The sequence below is a fragment of the Saccopteryx leptura genome, chromosome 4 (genome assembly GCF_036850995.1).
Source record: "Saccopteryx leptura isolate mSacLep1 chromosome 4, mSacLep1_pri_phased_curated, whole genome shotgun sequence".
In the NCBI taxonomy this organism is placed as follows: Eukaryota; Metazoa; Chordata; class Mammalia; order Chiroptera; family Emballonuridae; genus Saccopteryx; species Saccopteryx leptura.
In genome coordinates, this window is record NC_089506.1 from 38140473 (window position 1) to 38159789 (window position 19317).

Genomic DNA, 19317 nt, shown 5'->3' on the forward strand with positions numbered 1-19317 from the left:
TAAGAGAATGAGAAAAATAAAAGAGAAAGATGAGAAGCATCAAGTTGTTGTTGTGTCACTTCAATTGTTCCTTGATTGCTTCTCATATGTGCCTTGACTGGAGGGCTCAGGCCAAGCCAGTGACCCCTTGCTCAAGCCAGCAGCCAAGCCTGCTACCTAGGGGTTTCGAACCTGGGACCTCAGTGTCCCAGGTCAATGCTCTATCCACTGGGCAACACTGTTCAGGCTTTTTCAAATGTTCTTTTGTATATGGTCCAGTTGCAGGTTGTGATTTCCAAAAATGACTGAACAATGTCTTTCATTTCACAGGGTTTTTTTTTAGAGGATAGTTTTAAGAGTCTATTTGAGCTAAACTGACATGTTGGGAAACAAGATATTGAATGCTCCCCCTTTATAAAGTTTTTTTAATTTTTTTATTCTCATTCTTCTTCTTCTTTTTTTTTTTTTTTTTTTTTTTTTTTTGTATTTTTCTGAAGCTGGAAACGGGGAGAGACAGTCAGACAGACTCCCGCATGCGCCCGGCCGGGATCCACCCGGCACACCCACCAGGGGCGAAGCTCTGCCCACCAGGGGGCGATGCTCTGCCCCTCCGGGGCGTCGCTCTGCCGTGACCAGAGCCACTCCAGCGCCTGGGGCAGAGGCCAAGGAGCCATCCCCAGCGCCCGGGCCATCTTTGCTCCAATGGAGCCTTGGCTGTGGGAGGGGAAGAGAGAGACAGAGAGGAAGGAGAGGGGAAGGGGTGGAGAAGCAGATGGGCACTTCTCCTATGTGCCCTGGCCGGGAATCGAACCCAGGTCCCCCACACGCCAGGCCGCTGAGCCAACCGGCCAGGGCCTTCTTTTTTTTTTTTTTTTTTTTTTTTTTTAGCAATGTAATTCTGATGAGATATGCTCTGGGAACCCAGCAGCCACGTTGTGAGGAAGCCCAAACTATCCTACATTAAGCTTTAAACTTTTATCCAAGTTTCTTTGCATCTAGCCTGTGTCTCACATTTACCTGAGCCACAAATTTTTTGTAATGATGTGGATATAGTAACTACGGAGGTGGACTTAATGGTGGGCGCACTGGGCACGCGCCCTGGGCCCCAACTTCTGAATGGCCTTGCAAAACCCCAACTTTACATTTCTTTCTAATGTAAGGGGCCCAATATTTTCTTCTGCACCCAGGGCCTCAACCGACCTTCTTACAGCTCTGAGTAACTATTTTGCCAATTATTTTCTATTTTGCCCAGAGTTATTTAAAACTTTCAGACCATCTTCAGCTACATTTCTGCAAGTTAAAGAAAGTCGGAGACATATGAAACGGAAAGAATTTGGCCTGATCTGATCTCTATTGCTTGACAGTAGGAGAAAGAAACAGTAATTTTTAAAGTTAGCTCCTTTAAGCAAATTTTAATTATATAAGCAATACAAGTACATTTTAAAGCAATTCCAGGAAAACTAATGCACAAGAGATAAAGCCAACACATGTTCCACCTGGCCCTGTGCCTGCTTCCTCATAGCTCACTCTCTTATCAGTTTTATATGTTCTTTTCAGACCTTTTATGCTTTTGTAAAAGCATAAAACACAAGCATGTGTTCTCCTAGAAAATACATAGTGTGATTAAACTACATGGTGTCGTTTTATGTGGGGCTTTTAACATAACGTGAGACACAGGCTGGATGCATAACATAACCTTCATGGTATTGTAGAAATTGTTCTGCAGTGTCTCTTACTTATTTATTTTAAACTGCCCTCTCTGACTCCCCAAACTCCACGGGACTTTCACTGCTTTCAGAGCACTTCCTCCTACGTAGACGGTTAGGGATTTAAATGTCTCTATATTTTATGTGATAGAATTTGCATTTCTGCCTCTAGTTCTCCTTTCCACTATGAGGCCATTTCTGGGCGGTTAAAAGGTAATACCTAACTTTATGACATTTCCCTAAACTGAACATCTTTTTCTGTTTAGTGTACTAGGGTTATATCTCCCATATAATATAATTTTTGCTATAACGTAAAGAATATTTTTTATCACAACTCATAGCTGGTTATTACTAACACAGAAAAGCTATTTACTTGACTCTATTAATCTTATATTTATCATCTTGCTAACCATGGGTTAAAGGTTAATGCTAAAAGGGGTCTGAGGATTAGATAGTGGTAATCTAATAAAATGTATTATTACATAGTGTATAATATATCACTATTAATTTTTCTAATTTTGAAAGGTATGTTATAATCATGTAGTAGAAAGCTATTGTTTGTAAAAAAAAATACATACTGAAGTATTTGGCTGTGATGGAGTATCATGATCTCAATTTATTCTCAAATGGTTCAGGGAAAAAAGTGTTTCATTGTACTCTTACTTGTGATTTTTATGAAGGTTTGAGGTGGGTTTTTTTTAAGTTTGTTGAAAATATAGCTGGAGATGCCTGCTGCTAAGGAAGTGAAAACTTAAACAAAAGATAGGAATGAAAGTGTTTAGCCAAGAGGGTTTTGAATACATGTAACTATGATGTTGTCCAATTCAGAAAGTGGAAACATCTGGTGAGGAGGCTATTAGCTGGTTCAACTCAGCTGTATAATGCCTGTTGAAGTCAGGTAGTGATGGTGCCAGGAGAGTTGTGAAACAGATGTGTGCTCATCTTCCTGAAACCTCTCAGGTGAAGCTGTCAGTCCCAACACGCACGACTTCTCATCTCACTGGTTTATGACTGCCTCTTCCACTTAACTTTTCTGGAAGTTTTAATCCTATAATCAGCTGCCAGGTAAGATTATCATGTCTTGGTCCCAATTGAACTTTAAAAAAAAATTTATAAATTCTCTTCCAGGGTAGGGGCTGGACAAGTCACATTTTAACTCCTTCCTGTTCTGTGACTCTGGGTATAAAATTAGGCAATGAGCAGAGAGTAGCCTGAGGGTATTAATTCTGTTCAGTTGCTTCCCCTCCCCCCTCCCCCAGCTCTAAGCCAGGATCTGGGAAGAGAACGACACACTTAAACCAACTCAGCTTTCCGGGCAGTAGATTTAAAGGAAATCTTTAAATAGTAGCAGCTGTTGCTTTCTCAAGGAAGTTTCTGGGAATATGTCTACTAAGTTCAAGTAATATTTGGGGATTTAAAAAAAAAGAATACTCTAGTAAGAAATATGGATTATTAGCCTCAAAAATCAGTTTAGTCACATATTCAGAATTTTATGTCATACACATTGAGAAACTGAATATCCCAATGGGCAATTGCCAGAACATATATAAAAATAGAACTTTGACCTACAACCTTCCTCTGCCTGCCTAGGAAACCAACCGTTTATTTACAATAAACACCCAGGAAGCAGCCTGCTATAAGTCAGACTTGAAGGAGCCAGGCAGTTATCTCTAGCAGATGATCCAGGAAGTTAAACCAAAACATCCGGAATAATTAGCCCCCAAGGGCCAGGACTTCTACCCTAACTTTTGTCCCTGCTTACAATTTAGAGGTAGCCAAATGTACTCCCCTAACCAGTCACATGGGTTGTCTGCTTCTGGTTCGTGTCTCCAGCTTCTCCTGCCCGGAAGTGCCCATCAGGGCACACCTGACCAGTCACTTTTGTCCACTATAAGCTTTCCCCTCCTCTGCCTGCTTTGAGTGTCTGTCAAACTCAAGTTATTATTACTCCCTACTGTAGTGAGCTCTGATTAAACAGCCTTTGCCTTTCTAATTTGGGTAGTGTTCATTTATTTCCCAATATTATATAGTATTTTAACACATATGATTCTACTTGACCCTCATATGACGCTGCAAGAAGGGTCGAGCAGACATCCCACTGTCATTAAAGACACAAAACTTCAAAGGACCACTTGAAGTTGCTCAAGAGCCAAGTCAACACCTGAATTAGGTCATCTGATTTTCCATCCTGGTTCTTTCCAAGGCATTCTTGAAGTATGTTATCACTTACTATTGTAATCCTGCATCAGAGGCTACACTGAAAATTAAAGATTCTTAAGATAACACTGGGGAACAAAATTTTTGTTGCATCCACAAAAACACTTGTTCTTTCTAGTGTGCTGATCTCAAATCTGACATTAGTTCTTTTCTGTAAGCTACAGTTTTTTTGCAATTCAAGATTTTAGGTTTTCATCTTATTGTAAAATTTTCAACATTTACTTTAACATAATGTTGGGCAGATAAAATATATTATGCTCACTTTGTTAAAGATGGCACCACCCATGGGGAAGCCCGTCTCCCATGTGATATTTGTTGCCCTTCTTCTTGGGATGGGCGTGATTATATTAATGTGTGTTGGGGGCAGGCTGTGGAGCAGGCAGGATCTTTATAGTCTGGGGCTTGGTTTTAGGACTAAGCCTTTCCCATCCTTTTTGATGTGAGGTGGTGCACTCTCATGAGGAGTCCCATTATGCCTCAGATAAGTGACTGTATTAGAGACTTCCCTATTTTCTATATTGGATTAAAGGTTTTGATTTTTTGCACTATAAAATGGGACAGACTAGGAGCTTGCTCTCTCTCAGTTCTTGAGATTAACATTAGAGAGGAGAGCAGAGAAAGGCCACATGGAGGAGGCCAGGAGAAGCAGCCAAGATGGAGTGTTGAAGGAGAAGCCAGTTTGTGCAGAGCTTATGCAGAGAGGAGATGAGGAACAGAGGTGAATAAGTCTGGTGAGCTAGAAACCTTTGATTCTAGGAACCTAGGATAAGTCAGTGGCTTTGGGAGCACTGAATGAGTGGGTTTTGGAGCCCAGTGTGTGTTTTTACTTGCCTGCCGGGTGCAAGCTAGGATTAAAGATGATGGTCCACCAGTTCTTGGCTCCGTTGTTTCATTACTGTCTGTCCGAATATAATGCGAACCTGCATGGGCCAGGTGGCTGTGATGGTGGCTGTGGATACTGGCTTTACACATAATGAAGTAGAATGTCTTCTTGAGCATTGTAAGGCCAGTATCCACAGCCACCATCACAGCCGCCCAGTCCATGCAGGTTTGCTTTGGATTCAGACAGTCGGTAAAGAAACAACGGAGCCAAAAGCTGATGGACCATCGTCTTTAATCCTAGCTTGCACCCGGCGGGCAAGTAAAAACACACACTGGCTCCAAAACCCACTCATTCAGTGCTCACAAAGCTGCTGACTTATCCTAGGTTCCTAGAATCAAAGGTTTCTAGCTCACCAGACTTATTCACCTCTGTTCCTCATCTCCTCTCTGCACAAACTGGCTTCTCCTTCAACAGTCCGCCATCTTGGCTGCTTCTCCTGGCCTCCTCCACATGGCCTTTCTCTGCTCTCCTTTTCTGCTCTCTCCTCTAATGCTAATCTCAGGAACCAAGAGAACAAGCTCCCAGTCTGCCCCACTTTATAGTGCAGAAATCAAAACTTTTAATGCAATATAGAAAATAGGGAAGTCTCTAATACAAAGTCACTTATCTGAGGCATGATGGGATCACACCACCCCACATCAAAAAGAGTGGGAGGTCCTGGCCGGTTGGCTCAGTGGTAGAGCGTCGGCCTGGCGTGCAGAAGTCCCGGGTTCGATTCCCGGCCAGGGCACACAGGAGAAGCGCCCATCTGCTTCTCCACCCATCCCCCTCTCCTTCCTCTCTGTCTCTCTTCCCCTCCCGCAGCGAGGCTCCATTTGAGCAAAGATGGCCCGGGGCGCTGGGGATGGCCCCAGGTGCTAGAGTGGCTCTGGTCGCAACAGAGTGATGCCCTGGAGGGGCAGAGCATCGCCCCCTGGTGGGCAGAGCATTGCCCCTGGTGGGCGTGCTGGGTGGATCCCGGTCGGGCACATGCGGGAGTCTGTCTGACTGTCTCTTCCCGTTTCCAGCTTCAGAAAAAATACAAAAAAAAAATAAATAAATAAATAAAATAAAGAGTGGGAAAGGCTTAGTCCTAAAACCAAGCCCCAGGCTACAAGGATTCTGCCTGCCCACAGCCCGCCCCCAACACACATTAATATCACATGGACAATGGACTTCAACATGGACAATGCCATCTTTAACAAAGTGAGCATAATATATTTTTTCTGCCCAACACCCTTAACTCTAATTTATAAACCAATACATGCTATTAACTGTAACAAAAAGAAATTAAAATTGCATAAAAACTAGAGCATGCACCAAAAAAAAGATTTCATATTTGGAATCAGCAATGCATACATATATAGAAACAGTTCTAAAACCTCATGCAACAGAAAATGAAAAAAAATTTGTTCCCCAGTGTAATTTAACAAGTTTTTTGTTTATTTTCTTTATTTTTTTTTGGTAGTTCTCATTAAATTTTGTCCAGGGTCTCTGTAGAGGCCCTGCATAAGAACATAAAATAGGGACAGAGCTCAGTGCCCTGAGGCAAAGGCCACAATGCTTTACTGACAAAAGTACTGAACGCAGCACAGTAGGTATAGAATTAGAAATTCTGATTAATCAATAGGTGGAGGCATTTGAGCTACTTCACTTGCCCTTTAATCTGCTCTAAAGATCCCCTTCCTGACTTCCTCAGTCTTATTCCTGCTTCTATTTGTGTGTATCAATAAATACCCGTAAGGACTGGGGGTGAGGGCCGTCTCATGAAACCTGTATAGGGGATTGTGAGACCAAGTCTCCCCTAGGTCCCTCAGTGCACACCATGTCTCAGGGTCTCTGAGTAGTCATTGTCTCCACAACAAGTGCTGCCCCATGTGAGGAACAGGAACCAAACAATGAAACAACCTCCCAAAGCCTAGCAAAGAAAAAGACGTCTGACACATCCCGGTAAGTGGGACATAGATGATGGAGGAGTACCATCTGAACATCTGTGGAGAGGTGTTGGGCAGATAAAATATATATATTATGCTCACTTTGTTAAAGATGGTGCTTGTCACCCAGGTGATGGTATTGGTTGCCCTTCTTGCTTGGGATTGGCATGATTATATTAATGTGTATTGGGGGTGGGTTGTGGGCAGGTAGGATTCTTGTAGCCTGGGGCTTGGTTTCGGGACTAAGCCTTTCCCACCCTTTTTGATGTAGGGTGGTGCACTCTCATGAAGAATCTCATTATGCCTCAGATAAGTGACTTTGTATCAGAGACTTCCTTGTTTGTATATTGGATTAAAGGTTTTGGTTTCTACACTATAAAGTGGGGCAGACCAGGAGCTTGCTCTCTCTCTCGGTTCCTGAGATGAGCATTAGAGAGGAGAGCAGAGAGAGAGCAGAGAAAGGCCACATGGAGGAGGCCAGGAGAAGCAGCCAAGATGGTGGAATGCTGAAGGAAAAGCCAGTTTGTATAGAGTTTGTGCAGAGAGAAGGAGATGGGGAACAGAGGTGAGTAAGGCTGGTGAGCTAGAAGCCTTTGATTCTAGGAAAACTCAGATAAGTCAGTAGCTTTGTGAGCACTGAATGAGTGGGTTTTGGAGCCCAATGTGTTTTTACTTGCCCGCCGGGTGCAAGCTAGGATTCAAGATGATGGTCCACCAGTTCTTGGCTCCGTTGTTTCATTACCATCTGTCCGAATCCAAAGCAAACCTGCATGGGCTGGGCACCTGTGATAGTGGCCGCAGATACTGGCCATACAAGAAGTAAAATACAGATAAGACCAGGGTACTCCATCCCTTTCCCTCCATTCTCCTTCATTTGCCTTTGTGGTAAGATACCAAAGAATAATATTAATTTTTGGAGGAAAAGTCAGGCTTCTTGCCCCGTCCTTTCTTTAGAGAATGGAGAGAGAAGAATGCAGAAGCTTTCTGGCTTGCAAGGATGACTAGGTCATTTAGTTTAACTATAGAATAAAGATTATCTGAAGAACTTCCTTTCCCTTTCAATAAGAGACAATATTTATATACCCTACACTGATTTTAACTCTTCCTCCCTTCCTGGAATCCTGAGAGTAACATATACCTCTAGGCAAAGGGAGGGCAGATCAACACAAAGATTTGTGAATGTCTTTGATATGTAAAACAGCATCACTATTATGTTACCTTGAAAGTTTCAATGTTTTTTATAGATCCTCTAGACCAGTGGTAGTCAACCTGGTCCCTACCACCCACTAGTGGGCATTCCAGCTTTCATAGTGGGCGGTAGCAGAGCAACCAAAGTATAAATAAAAAGATAGTTTTAACTATACTAAGTTGTTTTATAAAGATTTATTCTGCCAAAATTAGCAAAAATCCAACATAAAGTACTTGGTAAGTAATTATTATTATATGCTTTTACTTGCTGTAACTCTGCTTTATAAATTTTATAAAGTAAAGTTACTTCCCTATTTTATAAATCACCATTACTGTGGAACTGGTGGGAGGTTAGAAAATCTTACTACTAACAGAAATACAAAAGTGGGTGGTAGGTATAAAAAGGTTTGACTACCCCTGCTCTAGACAAATGTTATAAGCTTGTTAATGGTTGTGTCATGCTCCCCCTCCTTTTCCCCCAACCTGTATGTGGTCAAGGGTATGTAACCAGCCTCAGAGTTATATTCAAGACTGCACAATTTGGGTCAGCTATACCCCATGTACATCATATGCAGCTGGCTTAATCAATAAATCTCCTCTTAAAAAGTCTTCTGTATTCTGTCTTGGTGTCTCTACATAAACCCATAGGACACTATGTAAGGTCGGTGGATAATGGGGGATGGTCACGTGGGGAACTCAGACCCGCGAACTTTGGCTAGGACCGCCCACAACCAAATGCGCCAAAAGGAGGCTTCACAGGAACCGTTTGGAAAAAAGCCATCATCTGCCAGCCAGTGGGATTTCACCACGTCATGTTAGCTCCACTTCCCTAGAAGGACCCTTTAAATATCTCCCACATGGTTTAATCTTTGCAACTTCTCTGGCTTCCATCTTTCTTCGGGGCCAGGGAACCTTGCCAGGCGGGATGCGCGCTCTGTACTCAATAAAGCCTTTTGTTATTCCACACTTTGTGGCTCTGGCCCCTTCCTACCTTCTCAGCGGGGAAAAATACCTTACACACTACTTTACAACACCCTCTACCACAGGGGTTGGGAAACTTTTTGGCTGAGAGAGCCATGAACACCACATATTTTAAAATGTAATTCCGTGAGAGCCATACAACGACCCATGTATGTTACGCATTATCCAATAAAAATTTGGTGCTGTCCTGGAGGACAGCTGTGATTGGCTCCAGCCACCTGTAACCATGAACATGAGCAGTAGGAAATGAATGGATTGTAATACATGAAAATGTTTTATATTTTTAACGTTATTTTTTTTTTATTAAAGATTTGTCTGTGAGCCTGACCAGGTGGTGGCGCAGTGGATAGAGCATTGGAATGAGATGTGGAAGACCCAGGTTCGAGAACCTGAGGTCAACAGCTTGAGCGAGGGCTCATCTGGTTTGAGCAAAAGCTCACCAGCTTGAGCCCAAGGTCACTGGCTGGAGCAAGGGGTTACTCAGTCTGCTGAAGGCCCGCGGTCAAGGCACATATGAGAAAGCAATCAATGAACAATTAAGGTGTTGCAACGCACAATGAAAAACTAATGATTGATGCTTCTCATCTTCCCGTTCCTGTCTGTCTGTCCCTGTCTATCCTTCTCTCTGTCTCTGTAAAAAATAAATAAATAAATAAATAAATAAATAAATAAATAAATAAAGATTTGTCTGCGAGCCAGATGCAGCCATCAAATGAGCCACACTTGGCTTGTGAGCCATAGGTTCCCGACCCCTACTCTATCATGTGGAATTCCCTAATCCTAGAGCAGCGCAACCATAAGCTCCAACTTCATGGTCTTCTCTGTAGTGCAGGGTGTAAGGTCATACTAATGGGCAATTCACAAGCCTACTTATTATAGTGTATTAACAGTGTCCATGGAATCTGAAAGAAAGGCCTAGACATTGAAGACTGGGAGTGAATGGGACACTGGCTCCACAGCTTATTATGACCAGTGACTGCATAATATCTAACAACATGGAATCATCCTTGATTGGCATTATGCCCAATTCAGTGCAGAAATCATCAGATTTTTCCTCCTGATGAGCCCCAACCTCACTAGCCACCTCCATATGAAAGTAAGGTTGAAGAGACCTGAAGATGGCAGTGGAATAAGCAGATGCAGACTCCCAGCTCACACCACCAATCTGGATTACAAACTAATTTATGAACAATCAGCGTGAAAAACCAACTCTGGACTACAAAATCAGTTCTCAAAAACCAAGGAGCAAAGAAGAAGCCACAACAAACCTGGTAGGGAGTGCCTGAATCTCCCCTGCTTGCAGGAATGGGGGGGGGTGAGGCTGAGAGTCCAGAAGGGCTCTCACTCCAAGGAAAAGAGCAGAAAATACTGCTCACAGCCACTTGCCTGGTGACCAGGGAATGAGGTGTGTTGAAAGGGCCGGCTTGTCTTCCAAAAAGAAAGGGGAGAGAGAGAGACAGATGGTGAGGGGCAGAGGAATGCAGGAGATGACCTGAGAAGCTGACTCATCCAGTGCTGGAGGTGGCCATAGCTGGGGGAGGGGCTTATCCTTCCACAAAACAAAACACTGAATTGCTTCTGGGTCACAGATCTCCAGACATCTCTCCAGCTCCAATCAGTGCAACAAGACACAGCTGAAAACAAAAAGTGGGGAGGTGGGGTAGTAACTCAGGTCTTTATGGACACTTGAGATGCACCTCACCCTACTGAAGCTGAGAAAACACCCTGTCCCCAGAGAGAGTAACCATCAGAAGAGGCCTTCAGAGTCTCAGGTTACAGTCACCACATTCCTGGATACAGTTTCAAATAAGCCCCCTGCTGAGATTAGTAAACAAGACTTTCACCTGTTAAGAAAACAAACAAATCAAGACTTCAAAGCGGCCCAAATCCAAAAGTGGATTACAAATAATAGCTGATGCCCACCCAAGAAGACCTAGAAATAACACAATTGAAAATTGGAGGCAGAAAACACCAAGCCTAGACCCAATCAGTTCTACAAAGAAAACACCCAAACACACAGAAATAATGAGAAGACAGAGAAGTGCAATCCAAATGAAACCACAAGAAAATCATCTAGGAAATGAACTGAGTGATATGGAAATAACCAAACATCCGGATGCGGAGTTCAAAATAACAATTGTAAGGATGCTTAGGGATCTTAGAACAACAATGGATGATCATTATGAACACCTAAATAAAGAAATAGCAAGTATAAAAAAGGATATTGAAATATTAAAAAAGAATCAGTCAAAGATGACAAATACAATATCAGAAATGAAGACCAAAATGGAAGGAATTAAAAACAGGATGGATGGAGCTGAAGATCGAATCAGTGAGTTGGAGGACAACTGGAATGAAGGCATGAAAGCAGAGAAGAAAAAAGAAGAGACTCAAAAAGTCTGAGGAAACACTTAGAGAGCTCTGTGACAACATGAAGAGAAATAACATCCACATCATAGAGGTTCCTAAAGAAGAAGAGAAAATACAAGGGATAGAGACTTTGTTCAATCATATCATAGCTAAAAACTTCCCTCAATTAATGCAGGAGAAACTCTCACAAGTTCAAGAAGCACAGAGAACTCTATTAAAGAGAAACCCCAAAAACCTACACCAAGACACAACATAATTAAAATACCACAGCTAAATGATAAAGAGAAAATATTACAAGCTGCTAGACAGGCCCTGGCTGGTTGGCTCAGTAGTAGAGCATCGGCCTAGCATACAGAAGTCCCGGGTTTGATTCCCGGCCAGGGCACACAGGAGAAGCACCCATCTGCTTCTCCACCCCTTCCCCTCTCCTTCCTCTCTGTCTCTCTCTTCCCCTCCCACAGTGAGGTTCCATCGGAGCAAAGATGGCCCAGGCACTGGGGATGGCTCCTTGGCCTCTGCCCCAGGTGCTAGAGTGGCTCTGGTCACAACAGAGCAACGCCCCAGAGGGGCAGAGCATCGCCCCCTGGTGGGCAAAGTGTCGCCCCCTGGTGGGCGTGCTGGGTGGATCCCAGTTGGGTGCATGCGGGAGTCTGTCTGACTGTCTCTCCCCATTTCCAGCTTCAGAAAAAAAAAAAAAACTTGTTAGACAAAAAAAGGCTATCACCTACAAAGGAGCCCCCATAAGGATGACATCAGACTTCTCAACAGAAACACTTGAGGCCAGAAGGGAATGGCAAGAAATATTCAAAGTCATGCAAAACAAGAACCTACAACCAAGATTACTTTATCCAGCAAGGCTATCATTTAAAATTGAAGGAGAAATAAAAAGCTTCCCAGAAAAAAAAAAACCTCAAGGAATTCATTACAACCAAACCAATGCTGCAGGAAATGTTAAGGAGCCTGTTGTAAACAGATCAAAGAGGGAAAAGAATATAGTAAAAGAGGAATACAGCTTTAAAGAATAAAATGGCAATAAACAACTACATATCAATAATAACCTTAAATGTAAATGGCTTAAATAATCCAATCAAAAGACATAGGGTAGCTGCATGCATAAGAAAACAGGACCCGTACATATGCTGTCTACAAGAGACACTTTAAAACAAAAGATGCACATAGACTGAAGGTTAAAGGATGGAAGAAAACATTTCATGCAAATGGAAATGAAAGAAAAGCTGAGGTAGCAATACTTATATCAGACACAATGGACTTTAAAACAAAGGCTATAGTAAGAGATAAAGAAGGCCACTACATAATGATAAAGGGAGCAATCTAACAGGAAGATATAACTATTATAAATATCTACGCACCTAATATAGGAGCACCTAAATATATAAAGCAGACTTTGATAGATATAAAGGGCGAGATCAAGAGCAATACTATAATAGTAGGGTATTTCAATACCTCACTAACATTACTAGATAGATCCTCAAGATAGAAAATTAATAAAGAAACAGCAGACTAAAAGGACATACTAGATCAACTCCATTTAATAGATATCTTCAGAACCTTTCACCCTAAAGCAGCAGAATATACATTCTTTTTTTTTTTTTTTTTTTTTTTTTTTTTTTTTTTTTTTTGTATTTTCCTGAAGTTGGAAACGGGGAGGCTGTCAGACAGACTCCCACATGCACCTGACCAGGATCCACCCGGCATGCCCACCAGGGGGCAATGCTCTGCCCATCTGGGGTATTGCTCTGTCACAACCCGAGCCATTCTAGCGCTTGAGGCAGAGGCCATGGAGCCATCTTCAGCGCCCAGGCCATCTTTGCTCCAATGGAGCCTTGGCTGCAGGAGGGGAAGAGAGAGACAGAGAAGAAGGAGAGGGGGAGGGGTGGAGAAGCAGATGGGTGCTTCTCCTGTGTGCCCTGGCTGGGAATCAAACCCGGGACTCCTGCATGCCAGTCCGATGCTCAACCACTGAGCCAACTGGCCAGGTGTACATTCCTTTCAAGTGCTCATGGTAAATTCTCTAGGATAGACCAATGTTGGGGCACAAAAGTGGTCTCAACAAATTTAAGAAGATTGAAATCATATCAAGCACTTTCTCTGATCACAATGGCATGAAAGTAGAAATCAACCACAACAGAAAACCTCAAAAATTCTCAAACACATGGAAACTAAATAGCAGGCTGTTAAATAATGAATGGATTAAGAATGAGATCAAAGAAGAAATTTAAAAATTCCTAGAAATGAATTATAATGAGCATATAACAACTCAAAATCTATGAGACACAGCAAAAGCAATACTGAGAGGGAAGTTCATAGCGCTACAGGCACACTTTAAGAAGCTAGAAAAAGCTCAAATAAATAACTTAACTCTGCATCTAAAAGAACTAAAAAAAGAACAGCAAGTAAATCCCAGAAGTAGTAGAAGGAAGGAAATAATAAAGATCAGAGCAGAAATAAATGATGTAGAGGCTAAAGAAACAATATAGAGGATCAATGAAACTAGGAGCTGGTTCTTTGAAAAAGTAAATAAGATCGATGAACCTTTAATGAGACTCACCAAGAAAAAAAGAGAGAGGACTCAAATAAATAAAATTAGAAATGAGAGTGGAGAAATAACAACTGACACAACAGAAATACAAAAGATTGTAAGAAAATACTATGAAGAACTGTATGCCAAAAAATTAGACAACCTAGATGAAATGGACAAATTTCTTGAAACATACAACCTCCAAAAATTAATCTGGAAGAATCAGAAAACCTAAACAGACCGATTACAACAAATGAGTTCAAAACAATTATCAAAAAACTCCCAAGAAAGAAAAGTCCTGGGCCTGATGGCTTCACAAGTGAATTCTACCAAATATTTAAAGAAGAACTAACTCCTATTCTTCTCAAGCTATTTCAAAAAATTCAAGAGGAAGGAAGACTTCCAAGCTCCTTCTATGAGGCGAGCATAATTCTGATTCCAAAACCAGGCAAAGACAACAGAAAGAAAATAAATTATAGGCCAATATCCCTGATGAATATAGATGCTAAAATCCTCAACAAAATATTAGCAAACTGGATCCAACAATATATGGAAAAAATCATACACCATGATCAAGTGGGATTTATTCTTGGGAGGCAAGGTTGGTACAATATTCGCAAATCAATCAATGTGATTCATCACATAAACAAAAGGAAGATGAAAAACCACATGATAATTTCAATAGATGCAGAAAAAGCATTTGATAAAATCCAGCACCCATTCATGATCAAAACTCAACAAAGTGGGAATACAGGGAACATGCCTCAACATGATAAAAGCTGTCTATGAAAAACCCACAGCCAACATTATACTTAATGGGCAAAAATTAAAAGCAATCCCCTTAAGATCAGGAACAAGGCATGGGTGCCCCCTTTCACCACTCTTATTCAACATAGTCCTGGAAGTCCTAGCCACAGCAATCAGACAAGAAGAAGTAAAATTATCATTATTTGCAGGTGATATGATATTATATATAGAAAACCCTAAAGTCTCAGTCAAAAAACTGCTGGACCTGATAAATGAATTCAGCAAAGTGGCAGGATATAAAATTAATACTCAGAAATCAGAGGCATTTTTAAACACTAACAATGAACAGTCAGAAAGAGATATTAAGGAAACAATCCCCTTCACTATTACAACCAAAAAAATAAAGTACCTAGGAGTAAATTTAACCAAGGAGACTAAAGACTTGTACTCGGAAAATTATAAAACATTGATAAAAGAAATCAAGGAAGATACAAACAAGTGGAAGCATATACCGTGCTCATGGTTAGGAAGAATAAACAAATAAACATCATTAAAATGTCTATATTACCCAAAGCAATTTAAAATTCAATGCAATACCAATTAAAATACCAATGTCATACTTTAAAGATATAGATCACATATTCCAAAAATTTATATGGAACCAGAAAAGAATACAAATAGCCTCAGCAATCTTAAAAAATAAGAATAAAGTAGGAGGTATCACACTTCCTGATATCAAGTTTTACTATAAGGCCATTGTACTCAGAACAGCCTGGTACTGGCATAAGAACAGGCATATAGATCAATGGAACAGAACAGAGAACCCAGAAATAAACCCACAGCTCTATGGACAACTGATATTTGATGAAGGAGGTAAGAGCATACAATGGAGTAAAGACAGTCTCTTTAATAAATGGTGTTGGGAAAATTGGACATCTACCTGCAAAAAAATGAAACTAGACCACCAATTTACACCATTCACAAAAATAAACTCAAAATGGATAAAAGACTTAAATGTAAGCCATGAAACCATAAGCATCTCAGAAGAAAACATGGGCAGTAAGCTCTCCAACATCTCTCGCAGTGATATATTTACTGATTTATCTCCACGGGCAAGTGAAATAAAAGACAGGATAAACAAATGGGACTATATCAAACTAAAAAGCTTTTGCACAGCCAAAGACAACAAGAACAGAATAAAAAGACAAACTACACAATGGGAGAACATATTTGACAATACGTCGGATAAGGGGTTAATAACCAAAATTTATAAAGAACTTGTAAATCTCAACACCAGGAAGACAAACAATCCAATCAAAAAATGGGCGAAAGAAATGAATAGACACTTCTCCAAAGAGGACATACCGATGGCCAATAGACATATGAAAAAATGCTCAACATCACTAATCATTAGAGAAATGCAAATTAAAACCACAATGAGATGTTACCTCACACCAGTCAGAAGGGCGCTCATCAATAAAACAACACAGAATAAGTGCTGGCAAGGATGTGGAGAAAAGGGAACCATCCTGCACTGCTGGTAAGAAGTCAGACTGGTGCAGCCACTGTGGAAAACAGTATGGAGATTCCTCAAAAAATTAAAAATTGAATTGCCTTTTGACCCAGCTATCCCACTTTTAGGAATATACCCTAAGAACACCATAGAACTGTTCCAAAAGAAGAAATGCATCCCCATGTTTATGGCAGCAGTGTTCACAATAGCGAAGATCTGGAAACAGCCCAAGTGTTCGTCAGTGGACGAGTGGAGTAAAAAGCAGTGGTACTTATACTATGGAATACTACTCAGCCATAAGAAATGATGACATGGGATCATTACAATAACATGGATGGACCTTGATAACATTATACGGAGTGAAATAAGTAAATCAGTAAAAACTAAGAACTATATGAATCCATACATAGATGGGACATAAAAATGAGACTCAGAGCCTGACCAGGCAGTGGCGCAGTGGATAGAGCATCGGACTGGGATGCTGAGGACCCAGGTTCGAGACTCTGAGGTCGCCAGCTTGAGTGCAGGCTCATCTGGTTTGAGCAAAAGCTCACCAGCTTGGACTCAAGGTCACTGGCTCGAGCAAGGGGTTACTCAGTCTGCTGAAGGCCTGTGGTCAAGGCACATATGAGAAAGCAATCAATGAACAACTAAGGTGTCACAATGCACAATGAAAAACTAATGATTGATGCTTCTCATCTCTCTGTTCCTGTCTGTCTGTCCCTGTCTATCCCTCTCTCTGACTCTCTCTCTCTCTCTGTCTCTGTAAAAAAAAAAAAAAAAAAAATGAGACTCAGAGACATGGACAAGAATGTGATAGTAACAGGGTGTGGGGAGGGGTGGGGTGGGGGTGTGGGGAGGGGGCGAGGAAGGAGATGGGGGGAGGGGAGGGGCACAAAGAAAACCAGATAGAAGGTGACAGAAGACAATTTGACTTTAGGTGAGGGATATGCAACATAATCAAATGTCAAAATAATCTGGAGATGTTTTCTCTGAACATATGTACCCTGATTTATCAATGTCACTGCATTAAAATTAATAAAAATAAGATAAAATAAATAAAATAAAAAGAGCCTGACCAGGTGGTGGCACAGTGAATAGAGCGTCAGACTGGGATGTGGAAGGACCCAGGTTCGAGACCCCGAGGTTGCCAGCTTGAGCGCAGGCTCATCTGGCTTGAGCCAAAAAAAGCTCACCAGCTTGGACCCAAGGTCACTGGCTCAAGCAAGGGGTTACTTGGTCTGCTGAAGGCCCACAGTCAAGGCACATATGAGAAAACAATCAATGAACAACTAAGGAGTCCCAATGAAAAACTGATGATTGATGCTTCTCATCTCTCTCCATTCCTGTCTGTCTGTCCCTATCTATCCCTCTCTCTGACTCTCTCTCTGTCCCTATAAAAATAAATAAATAAATAAAAATTAAAAATTAAAAAAATAAAATAAAATAAAATAAAAAGAAAGTAAGGTTGAAAAGTGTCTAATGGAAGGCTTAGAAAAAAGATGGAGGATTTGTTCAGGCTTTCCTCATATTAAGAATGCCAGGGCAGCCTGTCCAGGCGGTGGCGCAGTGAATAGAGCGTCGGACTGGGATGCGAAAGGACCCAGGTTCGAGACCCCGAGGTTGCCAGCTTGAGTGCGGGCTCATCTGGCTTGAGCAAAAAGCTCACTAGCATGGACCCAAGGTCACTGGCTTAAGCCAGGGGGGTTACTCAGTCTGCTGAAGGCCCACAGTCATGGCACATATGAGAAAGCAATCAATGAACAACTACGGTGTCGCAACAAAAAACTGATGATTGATGCTTCTCATCCCTCTCCGATCCTGTCTGTCTGTCCCTATATATCCCTCTATCTGACTCTCTCCCTGTCCCTGTAAAAAAATAAAAAAATAAAAAAAGAATGCCAGGGCACCTGACCTGGTGGTGGCGCAGTGGATATTGCGTTGGACTGGGATGAGGAGGACCCAGGTTCAAGACCCTGAGGTTGCCAGCATGAACGCGGGCTCATCTGGTTTGAGCAAAGCTCACCAGCTTGGACCCAAGGTCGCTGGCTCAAGCAAGGGGTTACTCAGTCTGCTGAAGGCCCGTGGTTAAGGCACATATGAGAAAGCAATCAATGAACAACTAAGGTGTTGCAACCCAAAACTGATGATTGATTGATACTTCTCATCTCTCTTTGTTCCTGTCTGTCTGTCCCTATCTATTCCTCTCTCTCTGACTCTCTATCTGTCCCTGTAAAAAAAAAAAATTGCCAGGGCAGCCTGCACAACATGAGAGTCTTCCTTTCCTGGTCTTTAAGGAATTCAGGAAAAGTATTACTGAAAATGAGGTATAAAGTACATTTACCAAGGGTATGATTTAGGCAATTGGCACAAAATATGAAATGACCTCATGGGACTGGAAGGGGTTAGTGAAAGTAGTAACCACCTGTGGGTCAAATAAATTTTCAAATATGATGTATATGTTTACTTTCTTATAGTTTGCATTGGGTGTGGGGCACAGGCAGGATCCTTATAGCCTGAGGCTTAGTTTTAAGACTAAAGCTTAGTTTTAAGACTAACCCTTTCCCACCCTTTTAATACTAAGATCTTCTCAACACTAAGCTTTTCCCCACACCCTTGACTGTTGCATGATATGGGATGGTGCACTCTTATAAGGAATCCCATTTATGCCTCAGATAGTGGCTTTGTGTCAAAGACTTCTTTATTTGTATACTGGCTTAAAGGCTTTAATTTCTAAACTATAAAGTAAGGGAGACCAGGGGCTCTCTCTCTCGGTTCCTGAAATTAGCATTGCAGAGAAGAGGCAGCCAAGATGGTGGAGTGCTGAAGGAGAAGCCAGTTTGTGCAGTATGTGTGGAGAGGAGATGGGAACACAGGTGAATAAGGCTGGTGAAGAAACCTTTGATTCTAGGAATACTTGGATGAGTCAGTGGCTTTGGGAGCCCTGAATGAAAAGGGAAGTGTTTTCCCACTGTGTGTATTTCTTACCCGCCGAGTGCAAGCTAGGATTAAAAGGTAATGGCCCACCAGCTCTTGGCTCCATTGTTTTGTTACCATCTGTCCGGATGAAATGTGAATGTGCATGGGCCAGGCAGCTGTGATGGTGGCTGTGGCTACTGGCTTTACAGCAGCTCAGACACAAGCTGTAGAGAATCTGAATATGGGAGTTCCAACTGGTATTGATATGCTCACAGGAGCTGGGGTTTATGACACTCTCCAGACTCAGGACCACATGAACTATTTCGCCTTTTCTCAGGTTTTTTTGGCGGCTTTTAAAGCAG